This window comes from Anas platyrhynchos, chromosome 15, assembly GCF_047663525.1.
Source record: "Anas platyrhynchos isolate ZD024472 breed Pekin duck chromosome 15, IASCAAS_PekinDuck_T2T, whole genome shotgun sequence".
Classification (NCBI taxonomy): Eukaryota; Metazoa; Chordata; class Aves; order Anseriformes; family Anatidae; genus Anas; species Anas platyrhynchos.
In genome coordinates, this window is record NC_092601.1 from 11,771,242 (window position 1) to 11,780,436 (window position 9,195).

The window sequence follows — 9,195 nt, forward strand, 5'->3', positions numbered from 1 at the left end:
GCTGGACAGCAGGTGCTGAACTGCAAAACTGCCTCTTTACTATTTATTCTGATGGAGCTTCCTTCTGTGTAGCTCTTTCTAAATTCTGTATATTTTCTTATAGGTACTTGAGCTGTATTGTTGGCATTCTGCAGGGTTGCAGATAGGAAAGGGAAGGTGGTGCCATCCAGGCAGTTTCATGGCAACTATCCTCAGCCCACTGGGTGTTACACAAGGGTATTGCAGCCAGAAAGCACGTCTAAAGTAACCCTCAAGCTCACTGCTGTATGTCATACTGAAACTTTAAAGAGGATGTTTTTCATATGCCTCTTAGTGTGCATCTCTAAAAAATAGATTTCTTGTACTTTAAAAATACTTTTTGACCATGTCTGGAGGCAATATGTAGTGCTGAATATGTTCAAACTGGCCGTATATTTATTTCTTACTTGAAAAAATAATATTTTTTTATTTATATATATATATATATATATATATATGTTTTTTGTTTTTTGTTTTTTTTTGTGAAATGGGTACATTATTTTCCTTCAATTCATTCCTGTGCTTGGACACTTACAAACTTTGGTTGTTGTCAGAGAACACTGGGTGCCTGGACATCTTTTCTATGAAAGAAAGTGGGAAGTTTAAAAAAAAAAATCTATAAGATTTTACAGAGGTTAGAGTCTGAAATTCCACTGAATTCAGTGAAAAGGGTCATTTCAAAGATTTTAGGATCAGATTTCAAATGCTTTTCATGAGAGGCTTTGGTCTGCTGGATTAAGAGGATGCTGTCTCAGTTTCCCCCCCGTACAGGAAGGATAATGATATTTTCCTCCCCTCTAAGTTACTTCTCTGCCCATTACTCGTGCTCTGTTGTAAAAGAGTAAAACACTTCAAGGCCATGCAGTGTCGAGATGGCTTAGAAACCTCTGGCTTGCAGCCAAGGAGACCCTGGAGCCAGCTCTCACAACTGTCAGCAGTGAGCAGCCCCAGCCTTTCCACTTTCATTGAGAACACAAGCCTTTGCCTGAAATGCTCTCTTTTTCCAAATTTATGAATGCAAAATGAGAAAAATCCCTCTGGCTTCCTTGTCTGTGATCCACCCACACTTCTCAGTAAATAATTTCCTTGAAGCTGGTGATGTCTTTATTCAGGCAGAGGATGGTTTGGAGTGCTTTGTGAGTGCTGTGGAGGCTGCGGAAGGCTGCCTCTCCAGAGGCTGTGGCGCAGCCTCTCCAGCCCCGTCTGTCACTTTGTTTGTCACAAGGAGATGTTCTCTCACCATTGGAGAAATATTTCCTCAAAACTACTCATTTTCTGGTGGATTTACTTTGTACCCAGACACAACACAAATTCATGTTGTTTTGGGGGTAAATAAAGGGCAAGGAAGATTCCAGTCCCCAAAATGTATCCTTCGAGTTTTATCATTGCACTGCACACTCATTGTAATGGTCCTTGCTGTGCATTTTATTGAGGGCTGAGTCATAAGCAGATCTTACTGCTTTGGAAGGAAGGAAATGGAATTTGGGTAAAAACATTACAAGTCTCGAATCGAGCAAACAGAGACTGCTCAAGCTGTGAAAACACGATGATGTATCTTAACAAGTGGGAGAACTGAAGGTCAAAAAGAAATTCCTTGTGCTGCATTATAGATTTTGTCACCTGAAGCTTATCTGGACTCTGATTTTTCTGGTGACAGGGCCTTTGCAGTGAGAAGGGCAGATCCCGTTCCTGTCCCTCCCCTCAAAAAAAGGAGCTCCATCGTGGCTCTCATATTTCTGTGTTATGATGATAAACATTTCCTCACCTCCTGGGGCTGATTTTTGCACACAGTTGTGGTCAGGACCTGGTAGAAGCAAAGCATTTTTGACTGAGGTTGTTAGGGAAGGTGAAAGAAGCTCTTCTGTTAGGGCAGCACCTCTGTGGGTCGTATGAAGGTCCCTTTGCAGATGCCCTTAGGAGCTCTGCCCTGGGCTGGGGAGGAGCCCCACAAGCCAAGCTGTGCAGCTTGGAAGTAATCAGCACAGCTTCCACCCCCTCGTTAGAAGTCATCTCCGTCTCATGTCATGAGTAGGACGAGTAGGACTGGTCTGTATTATAGTGCAGGAGTTGATTCAAAGAGTGATCTTTCATGCCCTTTGTAACAAACAGTACCTTTTTTTTTTTTTTTTTTTTTCCTCCTCTCTTACGTTTGTGTTCCTTAAGGCAGAGACTGGATCAGGTGCTACCTCCATTGCCCTTCCCCTGGGGTGCTACTGAGCACATTCAGAGGGAGGATATGAGAGATGAACAGGGGAGAAAACACCGGGAGCACAGCCCAGCAGCAGGAACAGCTCGGGCACAAAGATAAACTGCAAAGAGAAATGGGGAGAAGGCAGCTGGGCTCAGGGCTCCCTGGGGATCCACGTGGACAGGCACAACTGGCTGCAGCTCAGAACGTCCCTGAATTGCAGCCAAGTCTTGAAATAGGATTTGCAGAAAGCTGTGTGTTCAGTTACTGATAGTTTGACTTTGAGTTTGTTCGGAAAGTTAAGTTTCTGGATTTTTTTCAGATAAAACCTGGCTGTTGGAGTTCAGAATATTTTTGGTTTTCTTCAGGAAGCACACCATGGAGAGAATCAGATGTATCTGATTCAAAGCTCTGGACAAGCTGGGTCCTTCCACTGCCTTTTCTGGTGTGGGATGCCACTGCTGTCACATTCTCAGGTGTAGTTAAGGACCAGAGACATTCCTGTAGCAGGATGTCTGTATAGGAGCCAGAGCCATGCTCATGAGAGGTGGCTCAAGAGTGTCCCCCCTGCATCCCAGGCGGGACTTCACGGTCCATCCTCTGCCTCCCCTGGATTTGGCAGGTCATGGTTTGCTGCAGTCAGTTAACAAAAGTGAAGAGCCTGAGGCCTTTCCTCCTTAGATATATGCCCTGGACTTAGCAGAGTGAGTGGGAATTGTGTGGTCTCCTGCACTGAACTCCAACACCCAGAGGCTCCTTGCAGGATGTAAAAGCTGCCCAGGGACCCAGCACTCCCCTGTCCCCAGCTCAGATCCTGAAAACAGTGCCTGGGGACCTTCCCTCCTGGGAGCACTGGGTCTGTGTCTGCAGTGCCTGGTTTGAGCTGTTTCACTGCGCTGTGAGCTGAGCTATTGCTGCATTACTTCAGGGGAACATTTTGGGGGATACCATTTCTGTGCCTGGGAGCTGCTTGCAGACAGCCTGCTGCTTCTTCTGAAGAGTACCATGAGGCACCGCCAGACCAGTGCAGTTATTAATCAGATTATTATTAGAAAAGATACCTGTCAAATACAGCTGTGAAAATGTTGTGGCCTCTTTCTTTTCCTCCCCTCCCCTTGGCCATCTGGTCTTCCTCCTAAATGCTAGGTGCAGAGGAATTTTATTTTGTTAAGGTTCAGGGTCGGGCTGCAAATCTGGCCAATGTTCAAAGGGGCTTTGGAGAACATTTGATGTTTCTGAGAGTCCTTGCCATAAAGGGTCACGTTTGTCCGGTTTCTAGTATGGGTTTTGTATTGCAGAAGGGAGGAATAAAAGGCCCTTTCCATCTTTGGGATAAAAGGAATTGAACAGGAAGAAAATTATAAATTTAGTTTTAGAAATATTAGTAGTTTACTTTCATGAACTTCTTGACTTTAAAGAATGATACCCAAATAGGTGTTGCACAAAGAGAAGGTTTCTGGTTTAATTAGGATGTGTGCACACAGGCTGTCTCTGTAGCATTCTTAGACTTGAGGCGTTTATTGGCCCATGTACCTCAAACTCACACTGATTGCAGCTGGAACTCAGGACCAGGAACTCTGCAGCAGGGCAGAAGTTGGGCTGCCGCAAACTGGTAGATCAGGATAGCTAAGTGCCTGTAAGATATCTGGATTTTGCAAATATTTATACAAGTAGCATTGCATTTAGTTAGCAAGCCCCATGGGTGTCATGGCACTTCAAGTGTTTTCAAACCCTGACTTTACATCTTAGTAGACTGAAGAGTCCCATTTCTGATTTTGGGCAAGAGTCTTCCAGATGTCCTTGTATTGCAAATACAGGTCCAGGTGCTGCACACAGCTATGTACAGACATAATATTTGTACTTTCCTAGTCTGGCAGGTGGATTTGTATATCCATATGGGAAGGAAAAAAAAAGAAAAAGAAAAAGGAAAAGGAAAAGGAAAAGGAAAAGAAAAAGAAAAAGAAAAAGAAAAAGAAAAAGAAAAAGAAAAAGAAAAAGAAAAAGAAAAAGAAAAAGAAAAAGAAAAAGAAAAAGAAAAAGAAAAAGAAAAAGAAAAAGAAAAAGCATCTGGGTTTAACCACTATTCTGTTAATGTTGGGGGGAAGGTTATTTTCATTTGCCTGTTGTTTATCATTGTAACATCAGAAGATAAAGGTCTTTAGTGAGCAGGATGAAATGTTGCTTTGTTTTACTCCTTACAGTGTTGTATTTGGCTGGAGAGCTGATGCTGTAAGAGCGAAAAAGCATGTAAATAACTTGTTTATCATCAGATGGGTGCTTTGTGCTGTAACAGGCTGTGCTGTTGACTTGACCTAGCTTTACTTTCCCAGAATTTGGGAAGCTGACAAGGATAGCTGAGGAAGACTTCTAAAACAGCCAGCTTTTGATTTGAAAAAAAGTGCAGTTCCACAACGAATCACAATGCTTTGATCTTGTGGTATTGATTACATGAGAAAGGAAAGGAAGGTGGGAAATGGAGATATTAAAATAAAATGCCCAAGCGCAGGTTTAAAGATACCACAGCAAAATTTAAGAGCAGTGTTGCGTAAGCAAGTGGGATTTGTGGGGTAATCAGGGAAGCTGGTGACTGGCAACAAAAGATAGCTACTTTGTTTGTTAAAAGGTTATTTTCTGTTCATCATGAAGAGACTTTTTCATACTGAAATACATATAAAAAATTGTGTGAATCAAACATTTTAACATAAGCCAGAAAGTCAGTTCCTTTTCAGGCTTTTTTTAAATGCCTAAAACTTGAAACTTTCCTCAGTTCAAAAGCAGAACATTGAAATTCATTGGAGAAATTTTCTTGCTGGATGCATGGAAGCAAAATCTTAAAGTAATTTTTTTCAGAACTACAATTTCTCAAGCTTAGGCCAAAGTTGATACTTTTGCCCTTCACCAAACCATGCAGTTTGTTTACTAAGTTATTTGTTTAAAATTTACCTACTAATCCTGCCGTCAGCAGGAAGAGCACATGATGTTTCTCATCCTGAGGGACTGAGCACCTCTCCTGAAATCAGCAGGCTGTCTTCCACTGAGACCTTCTGACGGCCCTGTTGGATGGTTCTGATGACTTACCCTTGGTTTCTGTAGCTGAGCACCCAGTGTGACTGAGACATTAGAGCATGTTTATAGTAATGTCTCATATAATTGCTTTTCTGCATGTTTGCACAAAGACATACTGATGCTGAATTGCAATTATGACTTCTGAGAATGTGGATGGGTGGTTCAGAGATGAGGGAGAAACAAGGAGATGCCTCCTTGTTTCCCACTGCTTGGCAGGCTCTGTGCAAGGCACGTTGTGCCTCTGCTCCCTTCCTCTCCTCAGTGAAACAAGATTAATGCTGTTCCCCACTGGGGCTGTTTGTGAGGCTTAATCTGGCCTTTATAAGCCTCAGTAGAGGAGGTTCCACCAGAGCACGATCACATTAGAAGAATTATTGGGTTGGTTGGAAACTTCTTTTGCGGTGTGATACATCTCTTAAATAGCCTCCCCTATGAAAGGAGTCCTCTCTAGGATGAAAAGAACATCAGTGCATGATTGTGCTGCTGTATAACCAGATGTCCTGGGGGAGGTCTTAGGGCTGTGTTGCTGTCTCCATTTAGCTGTGCTGATGGAGCTGCCCCGTATGGGGAACTCCTCATGAAAAGGGACACAGAGCTGAGATCAGAGCTTGAAGCTTATGTCTGGGAGGCAAGATTGCCTGGCCTCACTTGTATGCTGCTTGAAAACAAGTGAGCCCTGTTTTCTCTCGTATGAACAAATCTATACATTTTTCTGTGAATATGACTAGGTATTTCCTGTGCTTGATCCTTCTTACCACTGCATTTCAGCACATGCAGTCTTCTGTAACAGTCCTGTGCTTTTGGGAGCAGAGGCGTGGAGGAGCTGCAGGAATTCAGGACACTTTCAGGAGAGAAGCAGGGTTTGGCTTCTGCTGAGGTCTGCTTTGTGCACACACTGTTGTACTTACCTCCCCCGCCCAATGTTTGTTTTGCTTTAACTGAGACCTAGCACAAGAATATGATATGCTTTGGAAAAATGGAAGAGAGTATTTTATGTAGTATCTTGTCCCAGTGTTATCAGCAGAAGAAAATGCCTAGAGTAGTGCTTGGCCTGTTAGTCCTTCAGAATGTGTCTGTCTTACTCCACAAAGTGTTACTTGTTAGGTAAAGCAACTGTCAGAGTTATATTATCCTGAGCAATGGGCTTCTAAAGCTTCCAGCAGATTTCTTATCTCAGGCCACTGATAGTTTGCAGAAGTGTCTGGATGAAATACGTGCTGGCAGTCTCAGCTGAAGTAGAAAAAGCCTGTACACTTTCCTCACTGGAAAGGAAGGTTCTGGATGTACGCAGACCCCAGTAGCTGCACCTCCTGTCTCCATACCCTCCAGCAGGTACAGCTGGATGCAGACCCGCGTTTTCCTGTAATTTCTGCTGTGGAGACTGCACCACTCAGGCGTTTGGGCCCACGTGGCAGGAGCAGGCGTTAGGGGTGAACATGGCTCCTGACAGGAGCCATCCTGCCATAGGCCGTGTGGCCAGTGAAGCGATCCCTAAATCTCTTACTTACCTCCAGCAAGCATTTTAATTGTGTGAGGAACTTAATTAATTAATGCTTGTGATGCAGTGAGCTCTTCAGAGGAAAAAAGCAGGGAGGGGGAGGGGAAGTGAATTTTCACTAGAGCTGGCAGAAAACTTTCTGTCAGAGTACTGAGCAATGTGGTTTCTGTCAGAGACGGAGCCAGGGTTAGGCCTGCTTCTCCTTAGCCATTTATCACCGCCAAGAAGTGGATTTTTGTCACAGCAGCACTCCATCCAGAGCCAGCAACCAGCCACGTGGATCCCTGCGCCTCAGGTAGGGCTGTCAGTCAGCGGTTAGCTGAGTTGTGCTACCTGAAACACGGCAGTTTTCCTGAATGTGGTGACTTTTCCAGCATCTAAATTAATTATTTGCATTAAGTTCTGCTCCAACCACATCCTTTTAGTTTTAAAGAAAAGGAAATTCATCAAAACATAAAAATAAAAAAATCTCAGCTTGGAGCAGTGCTTCTCCAGGCCTAGCCACCCCCAGCCCTACCCAGATCAAGGCAGGAGAAAGCCACCATCTCCTCACTTCTCTGTCAGTTCTCCGCTCTGTGGAGCCAGCCCCTGCAAAAGCAGATTTATTTCAGTTGTGGCAATACACAGTGACCTTCAGTACTGAGCTGGAAAAGTCATTCCTGTGAGTAAATGATTACTAACTGACTGGCCTCTATCTGGTGACTCCATGTTCACCATCGTTTTCCCTAATACAATCTGTGATCATTGCCTGAGAGAAAATTAAAACAATTTCCATCCAAAAAGACCATCATTAGCTGGACTGATGTCAGCAGGGCCTCACAACTCCAAGACTTTGACATCATCTCATAAATTAAGACGATGTTCAGGCTGGCCAACACTCTAGCAGTGTATGTGGCCATTAAAGGGCTGTGATAATGAGCCTCGTAAAATGAAATGCTGAATATAGAAATGAGGAAACAACTGCTTGCCTTCAGCACTCAGAAACATGCATGAGGGCTCTCAGCCAAAGTCAGCATAACAGATGTAGTCAGATCCCAACTCCTTTTAGCGTAAACCTGGAGTTAGCAGCTTTGCAGTTACTGATGCTAGGGGTGAGAAGAGACACCTGCCTACCACACATGCAAAGCAGTGGCAGACTAAGGAGATGAAGAAAAAAAAAAAGACAAAGTATTGCTGTCAGAGTGAAGTAAGATTGCAGTGACTGCTTAGGTGGAGTAAATGTCTCTTAGCTTTGGGAACAAACCATGACCTTTGTTATCTAGGCCACGATCTCGCTTTCCCTGGAGCCAGTGCCGAAGTGCTCCTTGACTTTGCTGTTGCCAAACAGGCTCCAGCTTGTTTTGTCCGTGAGTGACACTGCCCATTGCAAATGATCTGTGTGAGCAGAGTGCTGAACAAGTCAATTTGGTTCTCTGTGCCAGTGATAGATCTGATCTCACAGGATGTTGTTGTGCCAATGCTTTTAGCCAGTAAAATTTTGGGCAGCAGTTATGCAAATGTTCAGATTCATTTAGCTGCATGAGTATGCTGGGAAAATCAATGAAATCACTTAGATGATTAAAATTACTCTGTCCGAAGTGTTTCTAGCCTCTGTACAGGTCCTTGATCTGTATGGATGGCTTGGCACTTACAAAGGTAAAAAAAAAAAAAAAAAAAGCTTTTTCCTTAAGAGATCTCGCTCTGCTTGAATGCAGAGAAGGTGACTGTGGGCAAAGCAAGTTATTTTTCTACTGGCATATGTTGTCTCTATGTCTCTGTGTTGTAACATCCAGATACTGTCTGTGGGAGACAAGAAAAACTATTATGCCACGCTCAGTGAATCCCTGATACTTGACAGTGTGTTTTCTTTATTTTTAGTATTTCCTGGAGAAGGGCTGAGTCCATCCATGTGCAAAATATTGCAACTGACAGAGAAGGGAGGCATGCATGTGTTTCAAGACATGTGCCTAGGGTGGCTGTGGTTATGTAAGGGCTCTTTTGACATAGCCAATTACATAAAATAGTAATACTGGAAAGGAAGGCAGTAAATGAATGCAGGGAAGGAATATATTTGCAGCAGTAGAGCTGCAGGTGACAGGAATGGAGCGGAAGGGTCAGTAGGTTCCTCATGGGCTGCTCTGCTATTCTGGCATTCACCTGTCCAGTGACCCCAGGTGCTGCTGACTTTCAGCAAGCGAAGCAGGAACCCTCCTGCTGCAGCCCCTGTGCTGGAATGGCCACAGGCAGCCATATGTTAATGCCTCTGCAAGCAGGGGAGAGGAATGAGGCCACAAAGCCTCCCAGTTAATACGATGCAATCTTCGGAAAGCTGTTGCTTTTGTTACATTTTTAAGAGAAATGTTCTCACTGAGCTGCAGGACACACAGCACAGCCCGTTCTGCCGCTGCAGTGGTAGGAGGGGAAGGACGAGTGCTTGCTTAGTGAC